Source organism: Heterodontus francisci, chromosome 23 (assembly GCF_036365525.1).
Source record: "Heterodontus francisci isolate sHetFra1 chromosome 23, sHetFra1.hap1, whole genome shotgun sequence".
Classification (NCBI taxonomy): domain Eukaryota; kingdom Metazoa; phylum Chordata; class Chondrichthyes; order Heterodontiformes; family Heterodontidae; genus Heterodontus; species Heterodontus francisci.
The window spans coordinates 8,313,090-8,334,880 of record NC_090393.1 but is presented as its reverse complement, the minus strand read 5'-3'; the positions used below and the strand labels follow the sequence as shown (position 1 = coordinate 8,334,880).

Genomic DNA, 21,791 nt, shown 5'->3' with positions numbered 1-21,791 from the left:
ACGCATGTGAGAGCAACAGTGAGATGATCCCAAACAGTGTAGGTGTGAGAACACAGCCCTGTTTCACACCACTCAGGATAGGAAAGGGATCTGATGAGGCACCGTGGTGCTGAATCATGCCTTTCATATTGTCATGGAATGAGGTGATGATACTTAGTAGCTTTGATGGACATCCGATCTTTGCTAGTAGTATGAAGAGACCACGTCTGCTGATGAGGTCAAAGGCTTTGGTGAGATCTATGAAGACAACATAGAGGGGCATCCATTGTTTGCGGCATTTCTCCTGTAGCTGGTGAAGGGAGAACAGCATGTCAATGGTCGATCTCTGCTCAAAAGCCACACTGTGCCTCAGGGTAGACATGCTCAGCCAGCTTCTGGAGTCTGTTTAAAATGACTCGGGCTAAGGCTTTCCCCACTCTGATGAGCAGGAAGATTCCATGGTAGTTGTTGCAGTCAGCGCGGTCACCCTTGTTCTTATAGAGGGTGATGATATTGGCATCGCGCATGTCCTGTGGTACTGCTCTCTCATCCCAGCACAGGCAAAGCAGTTCATGGAGTGCGGAGAGTATAGCAGGCTTGGCACACTTGATTATTTCAGGGGTATTGCCGTCCTTTCCAGGGGCTTTTCTGCTGGCTAGAGAATCGATGGCATTACTGAGCTCTGATTTTGTTGGCTGTTCATCCAGCTCATCCATGACTGGCAGAGACTGGGCTGCATTGAGGGTGGTATCAGTGTCATAATTTTCCCTGGAGTACAGTTCTAGGTAGTGCTCCACCCAGTGGTCCATTTGCTTGCGTTGGTCGGTGATCATTTCCCCTGATTTAGACTTGGGGAGGGCGGGGGGTGGGGAGGCGATATTCTTGATGGCTGGCCCAAAAGCTCTTTTAATGCTGTCATACATTCCTCTGATATTTCTGGTGTCAGAGGCCAGCTGAATATGGCTGCATAGGTGTTGCCAGTAGTCGTTTGCACAGCGCCTGGCTGTTCTTTGCGCAGTGCTTCTGGCGGCTTTAAGTGCTTTGGATGTTAACTCGCTGGGGGCTTTCTTGTAATTCAGCAATGCAGTGCACTTGGCGGTTATGACTGGTTCCATCTCTTCAAAGTGAGATTGATACCAGTCTGCATTCTGCTTCTCAAGTTTGCCAAAGGTGGTCATTGCTGAGTCATAGATGGCGTCTCTGATGTGGGCCCACTTGGTCTCTGCATCTCCTGCAGGAGTGTTTTGAAGGGCTTTTTCAAGCGAATTGAGAAACTTTTATGACAGCTGTAGGTAAGAAATTCTGGTAGTGTTAATTCACGGGCAGCCATTCTGCTTGGAGTGATGTAACTTCTTTGGTTTAAGTCTAACCTTGCTGCACACCAGGAAGTGGTTGGTGTCGCAGTCCGCACTGTGGAAGCTGTGTGTGATTTGAATCCTGTTTATGGAGGCTCACCTTGTGACGATGAGGTCCAACTGGTGCCAACGTGATCTAGGGTGTCTCCATGAAACCTGGTGACAGGGTTTAGTTTGAAAGAACGACTTAGTGATGCAGAGGTTGTGGTAGGTACACAACTCCAGCAGTCTCTACCCATTCTCATTCATCCTTCAAATGCCATAGCGCCTGAGGCAGGACGGCCATGAGTCATGGTCGGCCTCAACCCTGGCGTTAAAAGCCACCAGCAGGAACAAACTTTAGTATTAGAAATGCTACTAATGATATTATGGAGTTCCTCGCAGAACTGGTCTTTAACTTCAGGTAGGGAGCAGAGTGTTGGAACATAGATGCTGAGTAGGTGTGCTGGACCAGAGGCGGTGAGCAGTCAGATGGACAGTATGTGTTCTGAGCCATTTGTAGGTGGCTCTCTCATGCTGAGCAAAGAGTTTCTGATGGTGAAACCCACTCCATGCTGTCTTGGTTCTTCTGGATCCCTACCCTGCCAGTAGAAGGTGTCGTCTTGCTCTTAGTGATCTGCTTGCAGGGAGGCGTGTCTCCTGAAGTGCTGCAATGTCCACGTTGAGTCTACTGAGCTCGTTGTTAATGATGGCAGTCTTCTGAGAGTCGTTGATTTGTGCAAGATCTTCCGACAGGCCAGGACACATAGTTCTAACGTTCCAGCTTGCAAAACGAAGGGCTGGTACCTTCTTTCCTTTTTTTGTCATGCTGTTTGGTGCGGTATTACAGTCCACTTGTCAGGCAATGACCCTGAGCTCCAAGCACTCATTGAAGCAGGTGGACTGTGGCGGGACAGAACCTTACTGACCGGGGGCTGCCCAGTTTGAGGCGGGCGGTAGCTGTCCGATGAGATGCGATGACCTCTCCCACTGACAAAGGCAACCAGTGGCGCCCAATCTCTACGCCAATTGAGCTGGACTTAAAACCCATAAGTGCTGCTTTCAGTGTTGTTTTGGTTGCTGTGAGGCGACGATGGAGTGAGCTCTCCATGGCGTATGCCTGGGCGGAATGTATGGAGGTTGTGAGTTGCCCAAGCGTCAAAACCCCCCTCTCGGCCTTCCTAGTGGGGTCCAAAGGAGTGCAGAGCACGATGTTTGGCACCAGTTTGGCTGCAGAAACTGCCAGAAACATGCCAAGAGTGACACATGACCATCAGGGCTTCAGCTCCGGATTTTCTGTTAGGGTTTACTCCTTTAGCCTCAGTCTCTCCCGAGACGCCCACAAGGCAATGGGCTTGTTAGCTCGTATCCCTGAGCAGGGGCCCTAATAAATAAACGGTGCAATTTCATGGAGGGAGAGGAAAGGTGGGAAGGGGTGTGGGGGGGGTGGGGGGGGTGGAAGCGAGGGGAGAGGGGGTGCAGGGGGACTGTGGGGGAGGGGGAGAAGGGGGCAGGGAGGGGACGGGTGGTCACAAAGGGAAGGGGAGAGTCCGGGCTATTGAACCATCGGGGCCAACACCTGGCCATGTCCTTCAGCACTCGTGGCCTGAAGCTGACTTGGCGCCGCTTCGCCGCAGCCTCCAGCGGCCGGAGCCGTTGCGGGATCATGTCGGAGCCGGAGCCGCTGCCGCTGTGCCTGGACTGGGGTGACGATGAGCGCATGGCCTTCCTGTCCTTGGCCTTTAAGCAGACAGCAGTCCTGTAGGGAATACTGAGTTATTAGGTGGGGTCCAAGTAAGGGAGAAAGTAATAAAGTCTGAATCAGAGTAGACAGACAGACTGTTCCCACTCACAATGAGCGGTCTAGAAAGGAAGGGGTCTGTTTAACAGAAATTTTGTTTTTTTATTCATTCATAGGATGTGGGCATCGCTGGCTAGGACAGCATTTATTGCCCATCCCTTATTGCCCTTGAGAAGGTGGTGGTGAGCCACTTTCTTGAACTGCTGCAGTCTGTGTGGTTTAGGTACACCCACAGTGCTGTTAGAAAGGGATTACCAGGAGTTTGACCTAGTGACAGTGAAGGAACAGTAATATAGTTCCAAGTCAGGATGGTGTGTGGCTTTGAGGGGAACTTGCAGGGTGGTGGTGTTCCCATGCATTTGCTGCCCTTGTCCTTCTTGGTGGTAGAGGTCGTGGGTTTGGAAGGTGCTGTCGAAGGAGCCTTGGTGTATTGCTGCAGTGCATCTTGTAAATGGTACACACTTCTGCCACTGTGCGTTGGTGGTGGAGGGAGTGAATATTTGTGGATGGGGTGCCAATCAAGCAGGCTGCTTTGTCCTGGATGGTGTCGAGCTTCTCGAGTGTTGTTGGAGCTGCATCCATCAAGGCAAGTATTCCATCACACTCCTGACTTGTGCCTTGTAGATGGGGGACAGGCTTTCGAGAGTCAGGAAGTGAATTACTCGCCGCAGGATTCCTAGCCTCTAATCTGCTCTTGTAGCCACAGTAGTTATATGGCTACTCCTGTCCATTTTATCCAGTCCTATCCTGAGTGGCGTGAAACAGGGTTGTGTTCTCGCACCTACACTGTTTGGGATCTTCTTCTCCCTGCTGCTCTCACATGCATTCAAGTCTTCAGAAAAAGGAATTTCCTCCACACAAGATCAGATGGCAGATTGTTCAATCTTGCCAGTCTAAGAGCGAATACCAAAGTACGGAAGGTCCTCATCAGGGAACTCCTCTTTGCTGACGATGCTGCATTAACATCCCACACAGAAGAGTGTCTGCAGAGATTCATCGACAGGATTGCGACTGCCTGCAACAAATTTGGCCTAACCATCAGCCTCAAGAAAATAAACATCATGGGACAGGACGTCAGGAATGCTCCATTCTTCAATATCGGCGACCACGCTCTGGAAGTGGTTCAAGAGTTCACCTACCTAGGCTCAACTATCACCAGTAACCTGTCTCTCGATGCAGAAATCAACAAGAGCATGGGAAAGGCATTAGAATTAGAATTAGAATATTACAGCGCAGTACAGGCCCTTCGGCCCTCGATGTTGCGCCGATCATCTGACCTACACTATTCCATTTACATCCATATGTCTATCCAATGACCACTTAAATGCCCTTAAAGTTGGCGAGTCTACTACTGTTGCAGGCAGGGCGTTCCACGCCCCTACTACTCTCTGCGTAAAGAAACTACCTCTGACATCTGTCCTATATCTTTCACCCCTCAACTTAAAGCTATGTCCCCTCGTGTTTGCCATCCTCATCCGAGGAAAAAGACTCTCACTATCCACCCTATCTAACCCTCTGATTATCTTGTATGTCTCTATTAAGTCACCTCTCCTCCTCCTTCTCTCTAACGAAAACAACCCCAAGTCCCTCAGCCTTTCCTCGTAAGACCTTCCTTCCATACCATCCGCTGCTATGTCCAGACTGGCCAAGAGGGTGTGGGAAAATGGCGCACTGACACGGAACACAGTAGTCAAAGTGTTTCAAGCCTGTGTCCTTGCTCTACGGCAGCGAGGCCTGGACAATGTACGTCAGCCAAGAGCTACGTCTCAACTCATTCCATCTTCGCTGCCTCTGGAGAATCCTTGGCATCAGGTGGCAGGACTGTATCACCAATGCAAAGGTCCTCGAGGCGGCCAACATCCCCAGCATATATACCCTACTGAGCCAGCAGCGCTTGAGATGGCTTGGTCATGTGAGCCGCATGGAAGATGGCAGGATCCCCAAGGACGCATTGTACAGTGAACCTGTCACTGGTATCAGACCCACCGGCCGTCTATGTCCCCGCTTTAAAGACGTCTGCAAATGCGACATGAAGTCCTGTGACAATGACCACAAGTCGTGGGAGTCAGTTGCCAGTGATCGCCAGAGCTGGCGGACAGCCATAAAGGCAGGGCTAAAGAGTGGCGAGTCAAAGAAACTTAGCAGTGTGCAGGAAAAAAGACAGAAGTGCAAGGAGAGAGGCAACTGTGTAACAGCCCCGACAACCAATTTTATCTGCAGTGCCTGTGGAAGAGTCTGTCACTCTAGAATTGGCCTTTTTAGCCACTCCAGGCGCTGTTCCACAAACCACTGATCTCCTCTAGGCTCTTACCCATTGTCTCTCGAGACAAGGAGGCCAAAGAAGACGACGACTCCAGTTTAGTTTCTGGTCAATGGTAACCCCCAGGCTGTTGATTGTGGGGGATTCAGTGATCGTAATGCCATTGAATGCCAATGGGAGATGGTTAGATTCTCTCTTGTTTGAGATAGTCATTGCCTGGCACTTGTGTGGCGCGAATATTACTTGCCACTTATAAGCTGAACCTGGCTATTGTCCAGCTCTTGCTGCATTTCTACATGTACTGCTTCAGTATCTGAGGAGTCATGAATGGTGCTGAACATTGTGCAATCATCAGCGAACATTCCCACTTCTGACCTTATGATTGAAGGAAGGTCACTGATGAAGCAACTGAAGGTGGTTGGGCCGAGGACACTACCCCAAAAACTCCTGCAGTGATGTCTGGGAGCTGAGATGATTGACCTCCAACAACCACAACCATCTTCCTTTGCACTAGGTATGACTCCAATCAGTGGAGAGTTTTCTCCCTGATTCCCATTGACTCCACTTTTGCTAGGGCTCCTTGATGCCATACTCAGTCAAATGCTGCCTTGGTGTCAAGGGCAGTCACTCTCACCTCGAGTTCAGCTTTTTTGTCCATGTTTGGACAAAGGCTATAATGAGGTCAGGAGCTGAATGGCCCAGGCGGAACCCAAACTACAAAAATTACCCAATATGTCTGGACTAGGGAGCTAAAACATCACATGACTTCTGCTGGAAAGGACTTTAACTGATCTGCTTCAAACTTCAGGACATAAAAACAACGGCACATCAATAACGCTTTATTCTTGCAACCTCAGGCATTCTCACATCGTTGCGCATTCCTATTTACTTGATTTTAGACATCCTGCGTATAATACAGCACTGGCCTCAAATAAGGCTGCACAACTTCCTCGGTAGGCAAGCAGCACCACCTTAAAGCTGTAGAATTTCATGCTGCTGGAACAAAGTGCAATTAACAATAAGTCTATATAGCTGCTTGCCACCAACAGTGGGTGCTGTCAGTTGTATCACTTCATTCTATGGTGGAATCTCACTTGGCCAACTCCTGAGTATTCTCCTTTGGGTAGGGAAGAGGGGCAGAGAGAGAGGGAGCGGTAAGTACTCTTGCGGTCAAGCTGGTCCCAATACAACATGACTGGCAATAGGAAATTGGAGCCGTTGATTCTTTGTGAGAAGTTTGTTAACAGTAATCCAATATCTGAACCTGTCTAGTTCATTGATGGGTCTTGGAGGGATAGAAATGTTACTTGGGGTTGCAATTTTATTTCAGATTTCCAGCATCCACAGTATTTTGCTTTTATTGCAATTCTTTCTGCCTGACTCCAGATATTACTGCAGGCCTTGGACCAGCAGCAGGTTAACCAGTGGTCTATACCGGGAACCTGTGTTTTTAGTTGTTTAAGCCCCAACATTACCTTAATGCATCCTTGAGAGTCCCTGAGTCTTGGATCTGAATTGTGCAGCTGAATTAAGCAGGATGTATTCCCTAGCAGGCAAATGGAAACTACACAGGCAAATTCAGGGTAGTTATGCCTATAACCTCTTAAGTGTGCCAAACACTTGGACATTTGTTACTGTTCCTGCATGGTTGTGAAGTTAACACCTTGGAATTCCACACCGAACAGAATTGTAGGAGCACCAGGACCATAACATTTCAAAGAGAACGCCCACCATCAGCTTCTCAAGACAATTAGATAATAAATGCCATCTTGCTGATGTCACCACCTATATCTCAAAAACAAAGAAATATACAGATAAGTTTAGCAAAGCTAAATCACAAGAATTATATGCAGATCTGTACTTTTACTAAATATTGCCCATGTTCTTTTGTACAACTCACTCTATGCAGACTCCATGCATCAAGAATGACCCAGCTCCTATCTTTCACACAGTAGCACTACTCAAGGGGGAAACCCTTTCATGATCTTCCTCAGTTTTCCTTCATTTCACTGCTGTATTATTCCTGACACAGCATTCGGTGGTCACTTATTTAAGTGTCCTCTTTTGCTTTATTTTTCCTAATTATGATGGATGTATTATATCACCAACTGTGACAGTTCCTAAATAAAGCCTCCCTCTATAACACCACAGTTGCGAAACAGATGTTATCGAGGTAGACTGAAAGGAAAAGGAAACTCTGGGGTGAGGAGGGAGCAGGGGGACGAGTTACGCTTTGTGAATATTTGTCACCCAATACGTTTTATGTATTTTGACTTTTTAACAATGTGTTGAAATATGGGAATTTAATTCCCATTATGCTCAGTTCCTAAATCACCCAAAATTGTAAAAGACTGTTGAAGTCAGTGAATGAGATCCTCTCTTTTGTGGTATGTGAACTTATGTTGGTGTGTTTTGTTTTAATACTGAATATAAGCTCTTTATCTACAACTGACTTTAACAGAGCATGTCACCCGTATCGCCTGATTTAGCAATTCCACCTTAATTGGGCTCAACAATGGAATGCTTAAACACGATGGGGTAGAGTTCCAGTTTGGGTGCAATGAACAAATTACATTCAAAATGGTACTGGTTTTCCAAAGTGAAGTTATTGTTCAAGGTTCTGTTCAAATTCATTTGCATTATCACTGACATCCGGTGGAATTTTATGCTCTCCCCCGTGGCAGGTTAGGAGGCGGGGAGAGCATAAAATCAGGTGGGATGATGGCGGGGGCAGACCCGGCCACCATCCTACCTCCGTTGAAATTTAATCTAGGGCAGGAAGACCTGTGAACTACCTTCCCGCTGCCTACAGAGGCCCGTAACTGAGTAATTAATCCCTAATTAAGGTCCACTTCCCACCACAGTCGCAACTACCCGTGCAGTGGGCGGCCCTGTCGCCGCATAATAAGCATGGCACGAAACACCATGTGGACTGCTTCCCGGCTGCGGGGTGGTCTCTCGTTCAAAGGCACTTAATGTCTGAACAACGATCCCAGCACCGAGAAGGGGGAGCCCATCCTCTGTGGTGGCTCTGCAAGGCCGGGACTTCCGGCAATGGGGTTCTAAATCCTACGGAAGGCCCACTGCCGTCAAGTTCAGTTGGCACTGACGTCGTTGGGTCTTCCATACAAGAGGTGATGCGGGGATCTTGGCGCCAGTTTCCCACCGACGTCAAGATCCCCACCGACTGCATAAAATTCCACCCACAAAATCTTCCATGCACCAGTGCAATTAGTATTTTCGAACATAAGTGCTTTCACCCTTGTATTTAAAAAGATACTCAATGTATTTAAGAGTGGTATTCTGATGCAGTTTTATTAATACAACTGAAAAGGCACTTATCACAAAAAATGCATTTTAATAAGTGTTTCTAGTCCACGTGAGTAACCTGACTTTAAATAAACAAAAATGGGGTAGGGGATAAATAGCATTGTGCGAGGGATGGAAGGGGCCAACTTGGGAGATGGAGGGGGAATGGCGCAGGAGGGAGGGAGGGTGGTAATAGCACGGGGGGGGGGGGAAAAGAAGAGACCAGCATGGGAGGGAGGGAAGGGGAAGGACTGCCTGGGAGGGAGGGAGGGAAGGGGAAGGACCACATAGGAGGGAAGGGGGGGATGGCATTGTAGGCAGTAAGGGAGGGAATGGCATGGATGGCAGCGAGGGGGGATAACAAGGGAGGGAGGGCATGGGACAGCAGGCAAGGGAGGGAGGGGAGGTGGGGATAGCATGCGAGGGACAGAGAAGGGGAAGGACCACATGGGACGGAGGGAAGGACATGGGAGGGAAGCCAGTTTCCCATCGAAGTAATCCCCACCGACAGCATAAAATTCCACCCATAAAATCTTCCATGCACCAGTGCAATTAGTATTTTAGAACATTAGAGCTTTCTCCCTTGTATTTAAAAAGATACTCCTTAATGTATTTAAGAGTGGTAATCTGATGCAGTTTTATTAATACAACTGAAGAGGCACATCACATCACAAAATAATGCATTTCAATAAGTGTGTCTAGTCTAGCACGTGAGTAACCTGACTTTAAATAAACAAAAATGGGGTAGGGTAGAAATAGCATTGTGCGAGGGATAGAAACAGAGAAACACAGAAATAGAAAATAGGAGCAGGTGTAGGCCATTTGGCCCTTCCAGCCTGCTCCACCATTGGAGGACATGTGAGGGAGGGAAGGCAGGGGGAGGGAAATGGCATTGTAGGGCAGTAAGGGGGGGATGGCATGGGAAGGTGGGCACAGGATGGAGGGGAGGGTGGGCACATGAGGCAGGGAGAGATGACATGGGAGGGAAGGAAAGAAGGGGGGACTGGGGAGGGGGGACAGTATGGGGGGGGCGGGGGAAGAGGGCATGGGAGGGATGGAGGGAAGGAGGAGTGGGATGGAAATGGGATGAGAGGGATGGCATGGGAAAGATGTAATGGTATGGGATAGGGTTTTAAAGAACTACTGTTGCAATAATGATACAAATTTAATTGTAAATGTTATGCGGATCTCTGCTAGTTCTTAATTTTTAAAAAGCTTTTAAAAGCCTTCGCACCTAGAAATACCCATCTTACTTTGAAAAGCCTACTTGAGGGCACAACCGGCACAATTAGTGGAAACTTGCTGTGGCAATTAATTAATTCCAGGGGAACATGGCTAGTTTTGTGCAGAGCGTCATGTTCCAGCTCAATATTTTTTAATCTAGTGTAAAAGATCGCAGAAACTCGATTTGCACTTGTAGTTTCTTGATCTTTTACACTGGTTTGGCTGACTTAGCCAAAACACTACCCCAGATTATTCTAAGACTGTTTGTTGAACCAGAAATGATGTTCTGCTTAGAGAATTTGAGGAGTTAGGGTCCAAACTAAACCACAGAACATCAAAGGTAATTATCTCCGGATTGTTACCTGAGCCACGCGCAAATTGGCACAGGGTCAAGCAGATTACTGAACTAAACGCGTGACTCAAAGAGTGGTGTGGGGAGAAGGGGTTTTGATTCTTGGCGCACTGGCATCAGTACTCAGGGAAGAGGGAGCTATTCCGTTGGGATGGGCTTCACTTGAACCAGGCTGGAACCAGTGTCCCAGGCAATTGCATAACTAAGGCTGTGGACAGGGCTTTAAACTAACCAAGTGGGGGGAGGGTTTGCGTAAAGGGAAATTTAGAAATCCAAAGAGAGAGGTCACGGCATCGGAGCAGGATAGTGATGTGGGTAGCTCCCAACAGAATGGGACAGGAAGGGACAGAGAGTTTAACAAAAATTGTACACTGGCAAATAAGGCCATTGCAGGGAATAGAGGTAAAAAAATGAAATTGAAGTTCCTTTATCTGAATGTACGAAGCATCAGTAATAAGATAGATGAACTAGTGGCACAAATAGAGGTAAATGATCTAGATCTAATTGCCATTACCGAGACATAACTACAAGGATATCTAGGTTGGGAAATAAATATTCCAGGCTGCACAATATTTCGGACAGACAGACAGAATGGCGAAGGAGGAGGGGTAGCCCTGATAGTAAAGGATGGCAGAAGGACATTAACAAGAAGGGATCTGGCCTCAGAAGATCATGAAGTAGAATCCATTTGGGTGGAAATTAGGAATAGCAGGAGTCAGAAAACACCAGTGGGAGTAATTTACAGGATCCCTAACAGTGGTTATATTATTGGACTTTAATCTGCATATAGACTGGGACAATCAAATTGGCAACAGTGGTCTAGAAGATGAATTTGTAGAATGCTTTTGTGACAGTTTCTTGGAGCAATACGTTGTAGAACCGACTAGGGATAAAATTATCTTAGATCTCCCATTGTGTAATGAAGCAGGTATAATAAGCAATGTCATAGTAAAAGATCCACTGGGAAATAGTGATCATAATACCATTGAATTTCATGTTAAGTTTGATTTCAATCACAAACAAGAAACTTAAACAAAGCCAATTATGAAGGTATGAGGGGAGAACTGGCTAAAGTTAATTGGGCAAATAGACTGGAAGGCATGGTGGTAAATGAACAGTGGGAAACATTTAACGAAACAATTCAAAGGGTTCAACAAAAGTACATTCCGTTCAAAAACAAAAACTCGCCCAGAAAGACCCATCCGTGGCTCACTCAGGAAGTTAAGGAGAGTATTAGACTAAAAGATGAGGCTTACAATGTTGTAAAAAATAGCAAGTCTGAGGATTGGGAGTGTTTTAGAAACCAGCAAAGGGCCACCAAAAAGTTGATAAAGGGAAAAAACAGAATGAGTAAACTATCCAGAAATATGAAAACAGATTGTAAGAGCTTTTATAAATACATAAAAAGGAAGTGAGTAGCTAAAGTAGATGTTGGTCCCTTAGAGGCAGGAGAAATCATCATGGGGAATGAGGAAATGGCAGAGGCATTGAACAAATATTTTGTGTCTGTCTTCACAGTAGAAGTCACAAGTTCCATACCAGAAATAGGCAGTAACCCAGGGGCTAAAAAGAGTGAGAAAATTAAGGATATTGATATGTCAAGAAAAAGTATTAGAGAAACTTGAGGGATTAAAATCTGACAAGTCCCCGGACCAGATGGCCTACATCCTAGGGTTCTAAAAGAGATAGCTGCAGAGATTGCGGATACGATGGCTATGATTTTCCATAATTGCGTAGATTCAGGAATGGTCCCGTCAGATTAGAAGTTGGCAAATGTTACACCATTTTCCAAGAAAGGAGGTAGAGAGAAAACAGGGAACTATAGGCCAGTTAGTCTAACATCAGTCGTTGAGAAGATGCTGGAAACTATTATTAAGGAAGTCTTAACATTGCACTTGGAAAAGCATAGTATGATTAGAACAAGTCAGCATGGTTTTACTAAAGGGAGATCCTGTTTGACAAATTTATTAGAGTTTATGAAAGTAGGATAGATAAAGGGGGACCAGCAGATGTAGTATACCTGGATTTTCAAAAGGCATTCGATAAGGTGCCACATAAAAGATTCATAGGCAAGATAAGGGCTCATGGCGTTGGGGGTAATATATTAGCATGGATAGAGGATTGATTAACAGATAGGAAGCAAACAGAGAGCATTAATGGGGCATTTTCAAGTTGGCAGGCAGTGAATAGTGGGGTGTTGCAAGGATCAGTGCTGGGGCCTCAGCTATTTACACTCTATATTAATGACTTGGATGAAGAGACAGAGAGTAATATATCTAAGTTTGCTGATGATACATAGCTCGGAGGAAAGGTAAGCTGCAGGGACGATGTAGAGAGGTTGTAAAGAGATACAGACAGGTTGAGTTTTTTTTAATTCATTCATGGGATGTGGGTGTCACTGGCAAGGCCAGCATTTATTGCCCATCCCTAATTGCCCTTCAAAAGGTGGTGGTGAGCTGCCTTCTTGAACCACTGCAGTCCATGTGAGGTACGCACACCCACATTGCTGTTAGGAAGGGAGTTCCTGAATTTTGACCCAGCGACAGTGAAGGAACGCTGATACAGTTTCAAAGCAGGACGGTGTGTGACTTTGAGGGGAACTTGCAGGTGGTGGTGTTCCCATGCATCTGCTGCACTTGTCTTTCTATTTGGTAGAGGTCGCGGGTGTGGAAGGTGCTGTCGAAGGAGCCTTGGTGCGTTGCTGCAGTGTATCTTGTAGAGGGTACACACTGCTGCCACTGTGTGTCGGTGGTGGAGGGCGTGAATATTTGTGGATGGGATGCCAATCAAGTGGGCTGATTTGTCCTGGATGGTGTCGAGCTTCTTGAGTGTTGTTGGAGCTGCACCCATCCAGGCAAGTGGAGAATATTCCATCACACACCTGACTTGTGCCTTGTAGATGGTGGACAAGCTTTGGAGAGTCAGGAGGTGCATTCCTCACTGCAGGATTCCTAGCCTCTGACCTGCTCTTGTAGCCATGGTATTTATCTGGCTACTCCAGTTCAGTTTCTGGTCAATGGTAACCCCTAGGATGTTGACAGTGGGGGATTCAGTGATTGTAATGCCATTGAATGTCATGGGGAGATGGTTAGATTCTCTCTTGTTGGAGATGGTCATTGCCTGGCACTTGTGTGGCACGAATGTTACTTACCACTTATCAGCCCAAGTGACTGGTGCTGAACATTGTGCAATCATCAGCGAACATCCCCACTTCTGACCTTATGATTAAAGGAAGGTCATTGATGAAACAGCTGAAGATGGTTGGGCCTAGGACACTACCCTGAGGAACTCCTGCAGTGTTGTCCTGGAGCTGAGATGATTGACCTCCAACAACCACAACCATTTTCCTTTGCATTGGATATGACTCCAACCAGCAGAGAGCTTTCCCCAGATTCCCATTGACCTCAGTTTTGCTAGGGCTCCTTGATGCCATACTCGACCAAATGTTGCCTTGATGTCAAGGGCAGTCACTCTCACCTCACCTCTTGAGTTCAGCTCTTTTGTCCATGTTTGAACCAAGGCTGTAATGAGGTCAGGAGTTCAGTGACCCTAGCTGAACCCAAACTGAGCAGGTTATTGCTAAGCAAGTGCCGCTTGACATCTTCCATCACTTTACTGATGATTGAGATTAGACTGATGGGGCGGTAATTGGTCGGGTTGGACTTGTCCTGCTTTTTGTGTACAGGACATGCCTGGGCAATTTTCCACATTACCGGGTAGATGCCTTTGTTGTAGCTGTACTGGAACAGCTTGGTTAGGGGTGCGGCAAGTTCTGCAGCGCAGATATTCAGTACTATTGCCGGAATATTGTCAGGGCCCATAGCCTTTGCAGTATCCAGTGCCTTCAGTCATTTCTTGATATCACGTGGCAACAAGATGGCAAATGAAGTATAATGTAGGGAAGTGTGAAGTTGTTCACTTTGGTCGTAAAAATAGAAAAGCAGAATATTTTTTTTAAAAGGTGTGAAACTGATAAGTGTTGATGTTCAGAGAAACTTGGGGGTACTCGTACAAGGAACACACAAAGTTAACATGCAGGTGCAGCAGACTGTTATGAAGGCAAATAGCATGTTGGCCTTTATTGCAAGGGGATTGGAGTACAGAAATAAAGAAGTCTTACTAAATTTGCACAGGGCTTTGGTGAGACTGCACCTGGAATACTGTGTGTAGTTTTGGTCTCCACATTTAAGCAAGGATATACTTGCACTGGAGGCAGTGCAGTTAAGATTTACTAAATTGGTCCCTGGGATGAGGGAGTTTCCTGAGTAAATTGGGTCTATATTCTCTGGAGTTTAGAAGAATGAGAGGTGATATAATTGAGACATACAAGATTCTGAAAGGGCTTGATAGGATAGAAGCTGAGAGATTGTTCCCACTGGTCAGGGAATCTAGAACATGGGAACACAGTCTCAGGATAAAGGGTCAATCATTCAGGATTGAGATTAGGAGAAATTACTTCTCTCAAATGGTTGCAAATCTTTGGAATTCTCTACTCCAGAAGGTTGTGGACGTTCCATAATTGAATACATTTAAGGCTGGGACAGATATATTTTTGGTCGCAGGGAATCAAGGGATATGGGGAGCAGGCAAGAAAGTGGAATTGAAGCCCAAGATCAGCCATGATCATATTGAATGGCGGAGCAGGCTCAATGGGCCATATGGTCTACTTCTGCTACTATTTCTTGTGTAAAATACTCAAGACAGATTAAATGCCACCCTACCTATAGAGCAATATTTGGGATGGAATTGATAGGTTGGGGAAAAAGAAAAAATACTTCACATGCAAAGTACTCACTTCAAACGAAATGCTGAAATACAATTTAAAGCAACGGTCAATGCTTTCCCTGCTCAAACATATCTGGAGGAGACCTGTCACAGCCAGAAAAGATGTACTTTGGATGATCTTTGTGACAACTCTATCATTCAGCTGTGTAAAGATCAGCTACTATTTTCTGACCCAGAGTGCCAATTTCAGTGAAACAACAGATCAAAAACGTTTTGAGCATGCCTGCGAAAGTATTCCTTCACAGCACATCACTTTAAAGATAATAAGTGCAAACTAGAGCGTGCCAGTGAAAGGCAGAACTTTTGAAGAAAGATCACCATAACTAAATGGGTAGAAGATTAGTAACACAAAGAAAGAAGTCACTTCATCACTTGGATTTAGTTACCCTTTAAAATAGCTGTCAGTGGTTCATTTGGAGAGGGGCAGGAATGAAGAAAAATAGAAAGTGGTCATCTACAGACACCTGTGGTCAATTAACACCAATATTTATGTAGAGTCTTTAATGTGGCAAATCATCTCAAGACAGAATGAGAAAAAAGGAATACCAAACCAAAGGAGGAATTGTTAAGAGGGATGACCAAAAGCTTGGTGCAAGAATTGGGTTTTAAGGAGGGTCTTAAAAAGAGGAAAGGGAGGTTGAGGCAGGGAATACCAGAGTATAGTCAGCTGAGGATATGGTCTCCAATGTGGGACTAAGGGAAGGGAGGGTGCACAAGAAGCTAGTCAAAAAATAGAGTTCAGCGGGGAGAACATGTTACTGGATTGAATGAGGAAATAGAGATGAGGATGGGCTCAGCCACGACGGAATTTAAACACAATAAAATTTTAGACTTAGGGCTTTGGGAAGACACCGTGCATCGGCGAGTGATGGATGAGAGGGGCTATTGTTTTCATAAGATAACTTTATGTGAAAGCGTAGTAGTGCATGCATTGAGACCAACAGTCATTGCTACCTCATTTTTAAACATGTCTAAGATCAACATCCATTTAAGATATTTCAAGAAAACAGCGCTGCTCTCATTAAGCCAGTGCGGTTGGGCTCTGCTGACTTGCTGTGAAGCTCAAAAATTTAATCAAGCAAAAAACTTGACCTACAGTAGCTTGTCCAAATGATTAGTGTGGCCGAATGCACTTGTCTGCCAACTCGCACTTACAAATGTCTTGGCCTTGCTCAAGTAGTTATAGTTCAACTAAATATCGTATCAGTGAAAGTTATTTATTTATACAGGAAGTAAAAGCATTGTCAAAGCAAACAAACCAAGAACAACTCCACTCCAAAGACTCAGCACAGGAAATTATTTATCTTCCAGATGTATGAAAGCTCACTGAATGAAGTACAAAAGGCCACTGCTTATAAGTACAGTCTCTATGGTAACAAACAGGCTCCTGAAGCCCACTATTGGTAACAAAGTATGCTGTTATTCACCTTCATAACAGTTGAAATGTCAAATAGTGCACAATAAATTAAGGACAATGCCATGCCTTTTTTTTTTAAAAAAGGGACTACATCCTTCCAATTTTCTCTCATCCTTTGCTGCAGATAACATATTCCGAGTACAATTCCATGATTGCCAAAAGTCATCCGTTACTTCTCCCATGCATGAGTCTTGGCAGTAAGTGCCAGGTTATCAACTGTCGATGTAACAGAGCCAAGTCCAACTCATAAAGACCGCCATACAAATATGGGCCATTGGATAGTGACCAAAAGTATTTCATTTTCCTTTTTCTAGCCTGGTGACGCTGAGGTTAAGTATAGCAACCCCACTGTTGCCTAGCTGTGATCAGCTAACTTGGCACAGACCAGCATTTGAAACTGGTATTTTCCTCATCTGTGCTGCTCAGATCCACACCAGGTTGCTCACCGACTAACTCCTATTCAGGCATGAAAGATAGAGTCATGTGCCAAACGGCTCTGAGGTCAAGTATCTCATTTGTTCTGAGGCCAAGCGCCAGGATCGCTAATTGAATACGCACAGAAGAACGATGACAGACTTTTCATAGAGCGCTTTACATCCAATGAAGTACTTTGGAGGGCGGCACAGTGGCGCAGTGGTTAGCACTGCAGCCTCACAGCTCCAGGACCTGGGTTCAATTCTGGGTACTGCCTGTGCGGAGTTTGCAAGTTCTCCCTGTGACCACATGGGTTTTCGTCGGGTGCTCCGGTTTCCTCCCACCGCCAAAGACTTGCAGGTGATAGGTAAATTGGCCATTGTAAATTGCCCCTCGTGTAGGTAGGTGGTAGGGAATATGGGATTACTGTAGGGTTAGTGTAAATGGGTGGTTCTTGGTCGGCACAGACTCGGTGGGCCGAAGGGCCTGTTTCAGTGCTGTATCTCTAAATATAAAAAAATATATAAAAAAATATATACTTTTGAAGTGTAGTAACTGTTGTAATGCAGGAAACATGGCAGCCAATTGGCACACAGCAAGCTCCCAGAAACATCAATGTGATAATGACCAGATAATCTGTTTGAGTGATATTAGTTAAAGCATAAACATTGGTAGGACAGCAGGGAGAATGCCACTGCTCTTCTTCAAAATAGTGCCATGGGATCTTTTACACCCACCTGAGGGGGCAGATGGGGCCATGTCTCATCCTAAAGAAGGCGCCTCCAAACAGTACTGCACTGGATTATGTACTCATGTCTCTGGAGTGGAAATGCCCTTTTTTACGCTAAGGGCCAACTTGCATTAAGTTTTTTTTAAGCTGTTTATTACCTTTTATTGACATTTTTGCACACAAATAGGAAATTGTATATCGCTGATTTGTTATGATCAGCATACACTGACGAGCATTAAAAAAAAAGCATATATCCGCATTGACAGTGAAATGGGCCTTCTTTATTCCAATGCCTACTTGGAAGCAGTGGTATAATAAACTAACAACCAGAGATAGTATTTCAGGTCAAATATCTGCTGTCCTTTTGTTAATATAAATGGAATATAATTTGAAACAGACTTGCAACTAAAGAAGCTACTGTCTTTTATCTGCCCGTAAGAGGTGCTCCGAGATGGTCACAGGAGTCACATGGGCTCCATTCAACAAAGGTTACATTTGTGATAGCACACTACAAGAGTGATGGGATGCGGGTTCATGCATGCTCTTCTCCACAGATGAAATTCCCGATTTCAACCTGACATCGGCTGCAAGGTGGTTACTGACACTACTGAACCTACAGCAACATCAGCTGCAAATGGTTACTCACACTATCGAACCTTCAGTAATATCAGCTGCAAGTGGTTACTCACACTATCGAACCTACAGCAATATAAGCTGCAGGTGGTTACTCACACTATCGAACCTACAGCAATATCAGCTGCAAGTGGTTACTCACACTATCGAACCTACAGCAATATCAGCTGCAGGTGGTTACTCACACTATCGAACCTACAGCAATATCAGCTGCAGGTGGTTACTCACACTATCGAACCTACAGCAATATCAGCTGCAAGTGGTTACTCACACTATCGAACCTTCAGCAATATCAGCTGCAAGTGGTTACTCACACTATCGAACCTACAGCAATATAAGCTGCAGGTGGTTACTCACACTATCGAACCTACAGCAATATCAGCTGCAAGTGGTTACTCACACTATCGAACCTACAGCAATATAAGCTGCAGGTGGTTACTCACACTATCGAACCTACAGCAATATCAGCTGCAAGTGGTTACTCACTATCGAACCTACAGCAATATAAGCTGCAGGTGGTTACTCACACTATCGAACCTACAGCAATATCAGCTGCAAGTGGTTACTCACACTATCGAACCTTCAGCAATATCAGCTGCAAGTGGTTACTCACACTATCAAACCTACAGCAATATCAGCTGCAGGTGGTTACTCACACTATCGAACCTACAGCAATATCAGCTGCAAGTGGTTACTCACACTATCGAACCTACAGCAATATAAGCTGCAGGTGGTTACTCACACTATCGAACCTACAGCAATATCAGCTGCAAGTGGTTACTCACACTATCGAACCTACAGCAATATAAGCTGCAGGTGGTTACTCACACTATCGAACCTACAGCAATATCAGCTGCAAGTGGTTACTCACTATCGAACCTACAGCAATATAAGCTGCAGGTGGTTACTCACACTATCGAACCTACAGCAATATCAGCTGCAAGTGGTTACTCACACTATCGAACCTTCAGCAATATCAGCTGCAAGTGGTTACTCACACTATCAAACCTACAGCAATATCATCTGCAAGTTGTTACTCACACTATCGAACCTACAGCAATATAAGCTGCAGGTGGTTACTCACACTATCGAACCTACAGCAATATCAGCTGCAAGTGGTTACTCACTATCGAACCTACAGCAATATAAGCTGCAGGTGGTTACTCACACTATCGAACCTACAGCAATATCAGCTGCAAGTGGTTACTCACACTATCGAACCTTCAGCAATATCAGCTGCAAGTGGTTACTCACACTATCAAACCTACAGCAATATCAGCTGCAGGTGGTTACTCACACTATCGAACCTACAGCAATATCAGCTGCAAGTGGTTACTCACACTATCGAACCTTCAGCAATATCAGCTGCAAGTGGTTACTCACACTATCGAACCTACAGCAATATAAGCTGCAGGTGGTTACTCACACTATCGAACCTACAGCAATATCAGCTGCAAGTGGTTACTCACACTATCGAACCTACAGCAATATAAGCTGCAGGTGGTTACTCACACTATCGAACCTACAGCAATATCAGCTGCAAGTGGTTACTCACTATCGAACCTACAGCAATATAAGCTGCAGGTGGTTACTCACACTATCGAACCTACAGCAATATCAGCTGCAAGTGGTTACTCACACTATCGAACCTTCAGCAATATCAGCTGCAAGTGGTTACTCACACTATCAAACCTACAGCAATATCATCTGCAAGTTGTTACTCACACTATCGAACCTACAGCAATATCAGCTGCAAGTGGTTACTCACTATCGAACCTACAGCAATATAAGCTGCAGGTGGTTACTCACACTATCGAACCTACAGCAATATCAGCTGCAAGTGGTTACTCACACTATCGAACCTTCAGCAATATCAGCTGCAAGTGGTTACTCACACTATCAAACCTACAGCAATATCAGCTGCAAGTGGTTACTCACACTATCGAACCTACAGCAATATAAGCTGCAGGTGGTTACTCACACTATCGAACCTACAGCAATATCAGCTGCAAGTGGTTACTCACACTATCAAACCTACAGCAATATCATCTGCAAGTTGTTATTCACACTATCGAACCTACAGCAATATCAGCTGCAGGTGGTTATTCACACTATCAAACCTACAGCAATATCAGCTGTAAGTAGTTACTCACACTATCGAACCTTCAGCAATAGCATGACAATACTCCAGGTGGAAGTCAGAAATAATCACAAGGTTCCAAAGCATTCTCTTCCGGGGCACTGAATTTCACATTCATTTTGGACAGCAGGAACATGAATTCTGTAATCTACATCAAAAGAAAATTTATAAAACCCATCATTCTTTAGGTCTTGAGTAGCCTTCCCAAAGACACTTCTAACTCATCTGATTAAACTCAGTTTAAAAATAATGCAACGGAGCCAGTTTTAAAAGCAATTTTCTGCCAGCAGCTCCCAATACAAATAAAATACAGTTCCTTTCTCACAGCAATCAGGTTAATTACAGCCATTCAAAAGACCAATTAAAGCAGTGCTCGTCAGTTACTAGAGTATGAATCTAAGCATTTCTTGGGTGTTCCAAGTAAGTCTACAATTAAATGAACCACATCCATTAAGTGACACTTCTCTGCATTTTACCATGCTCCAATTACCTTTAATCAGTCCCTCTGAGTCTCTCCTTAAGTAGAAAATATCACTGTACAAAATGAATGGTGTAATTTGAGCCAACAGTAAAGCTATCACCTGGCTGTAAAGCCCAGTATTTCATTTGAAGTTACAATTCTCATTTGTTCATCTGCCAAATGAAGACAAAGAGATCTAATGACTAAAAAGTACATTCTAATCAAGTTGATTAAAATCATTGCAGGAGGACAGAAATTCATTGTGCTATTAACCCCTTATTGCTATCACACTATTATTTTCTCAAAAGCTAATTTTTTGGGGGGGGGTAAAATATAATGGCCCTGATATTTACAGGACTAGCATGGAGGAACGCTGTACCATGGGGAAAACCCAATAAGTGCAGCGATGTGAAGGCCCTGTTTAATTTAATTTTTTTTTCTTCCGCTTCCTGCCCAGCAGGCGGCCAAATTGACAAGCTGGCTAGGCAGAAAAGCCAGCGACAAGAGGCCATGGCAGGGGACCCTTGAGGGAAGACCACAGTAATTGGGAGGCAGGGAGCAAGAGATCGGGGGCTTGGGGAAAAGAATTAGAATTTGCAAGCCTTGCAAAAATTAGTTAGCTAATCTCAAGTGGAGCAGCAGTGGAGGTTCCTCAATGGTCCTCAAGACATGGTCGACCACAACACCTCTTCCAATGCCTCTCCACCGTTGTCCAGGTAAGTTATACTGCCCATGCTTGATTCCACTCTTACCTATTTAATTGTAGGCAGCACATCTCCAGAAATGGCTTCAGTTCGCACCCCACATGGCTACATCTGGAGTCCCCCAAGAATTTATCTTTGGCCCCCGTCCTCTTCTTCATCTATGTGCTGTTCCTTGACAGCATCACCCGAAGACAGGGCGTCAGGTTCCACACCTACGCTGACAAACACAGAATACAACCTCACCAACAC

The 21,791-nt window shown here is 45.2% G+C and overlaps 1 protein-coding gene across 15 annotated transcripts in view; it reads right to left on the bottom strand.

Moving 5' to 3' along the window:
- Positions 1-21,791, bottom strand: part of fbrsl1 (fibrosin-like 1) — a 1,047,407-nt gene that overhangs the window by 589,122 nt on the left and 436,494 nt on the right. The window lies entirely within an intron of this gene.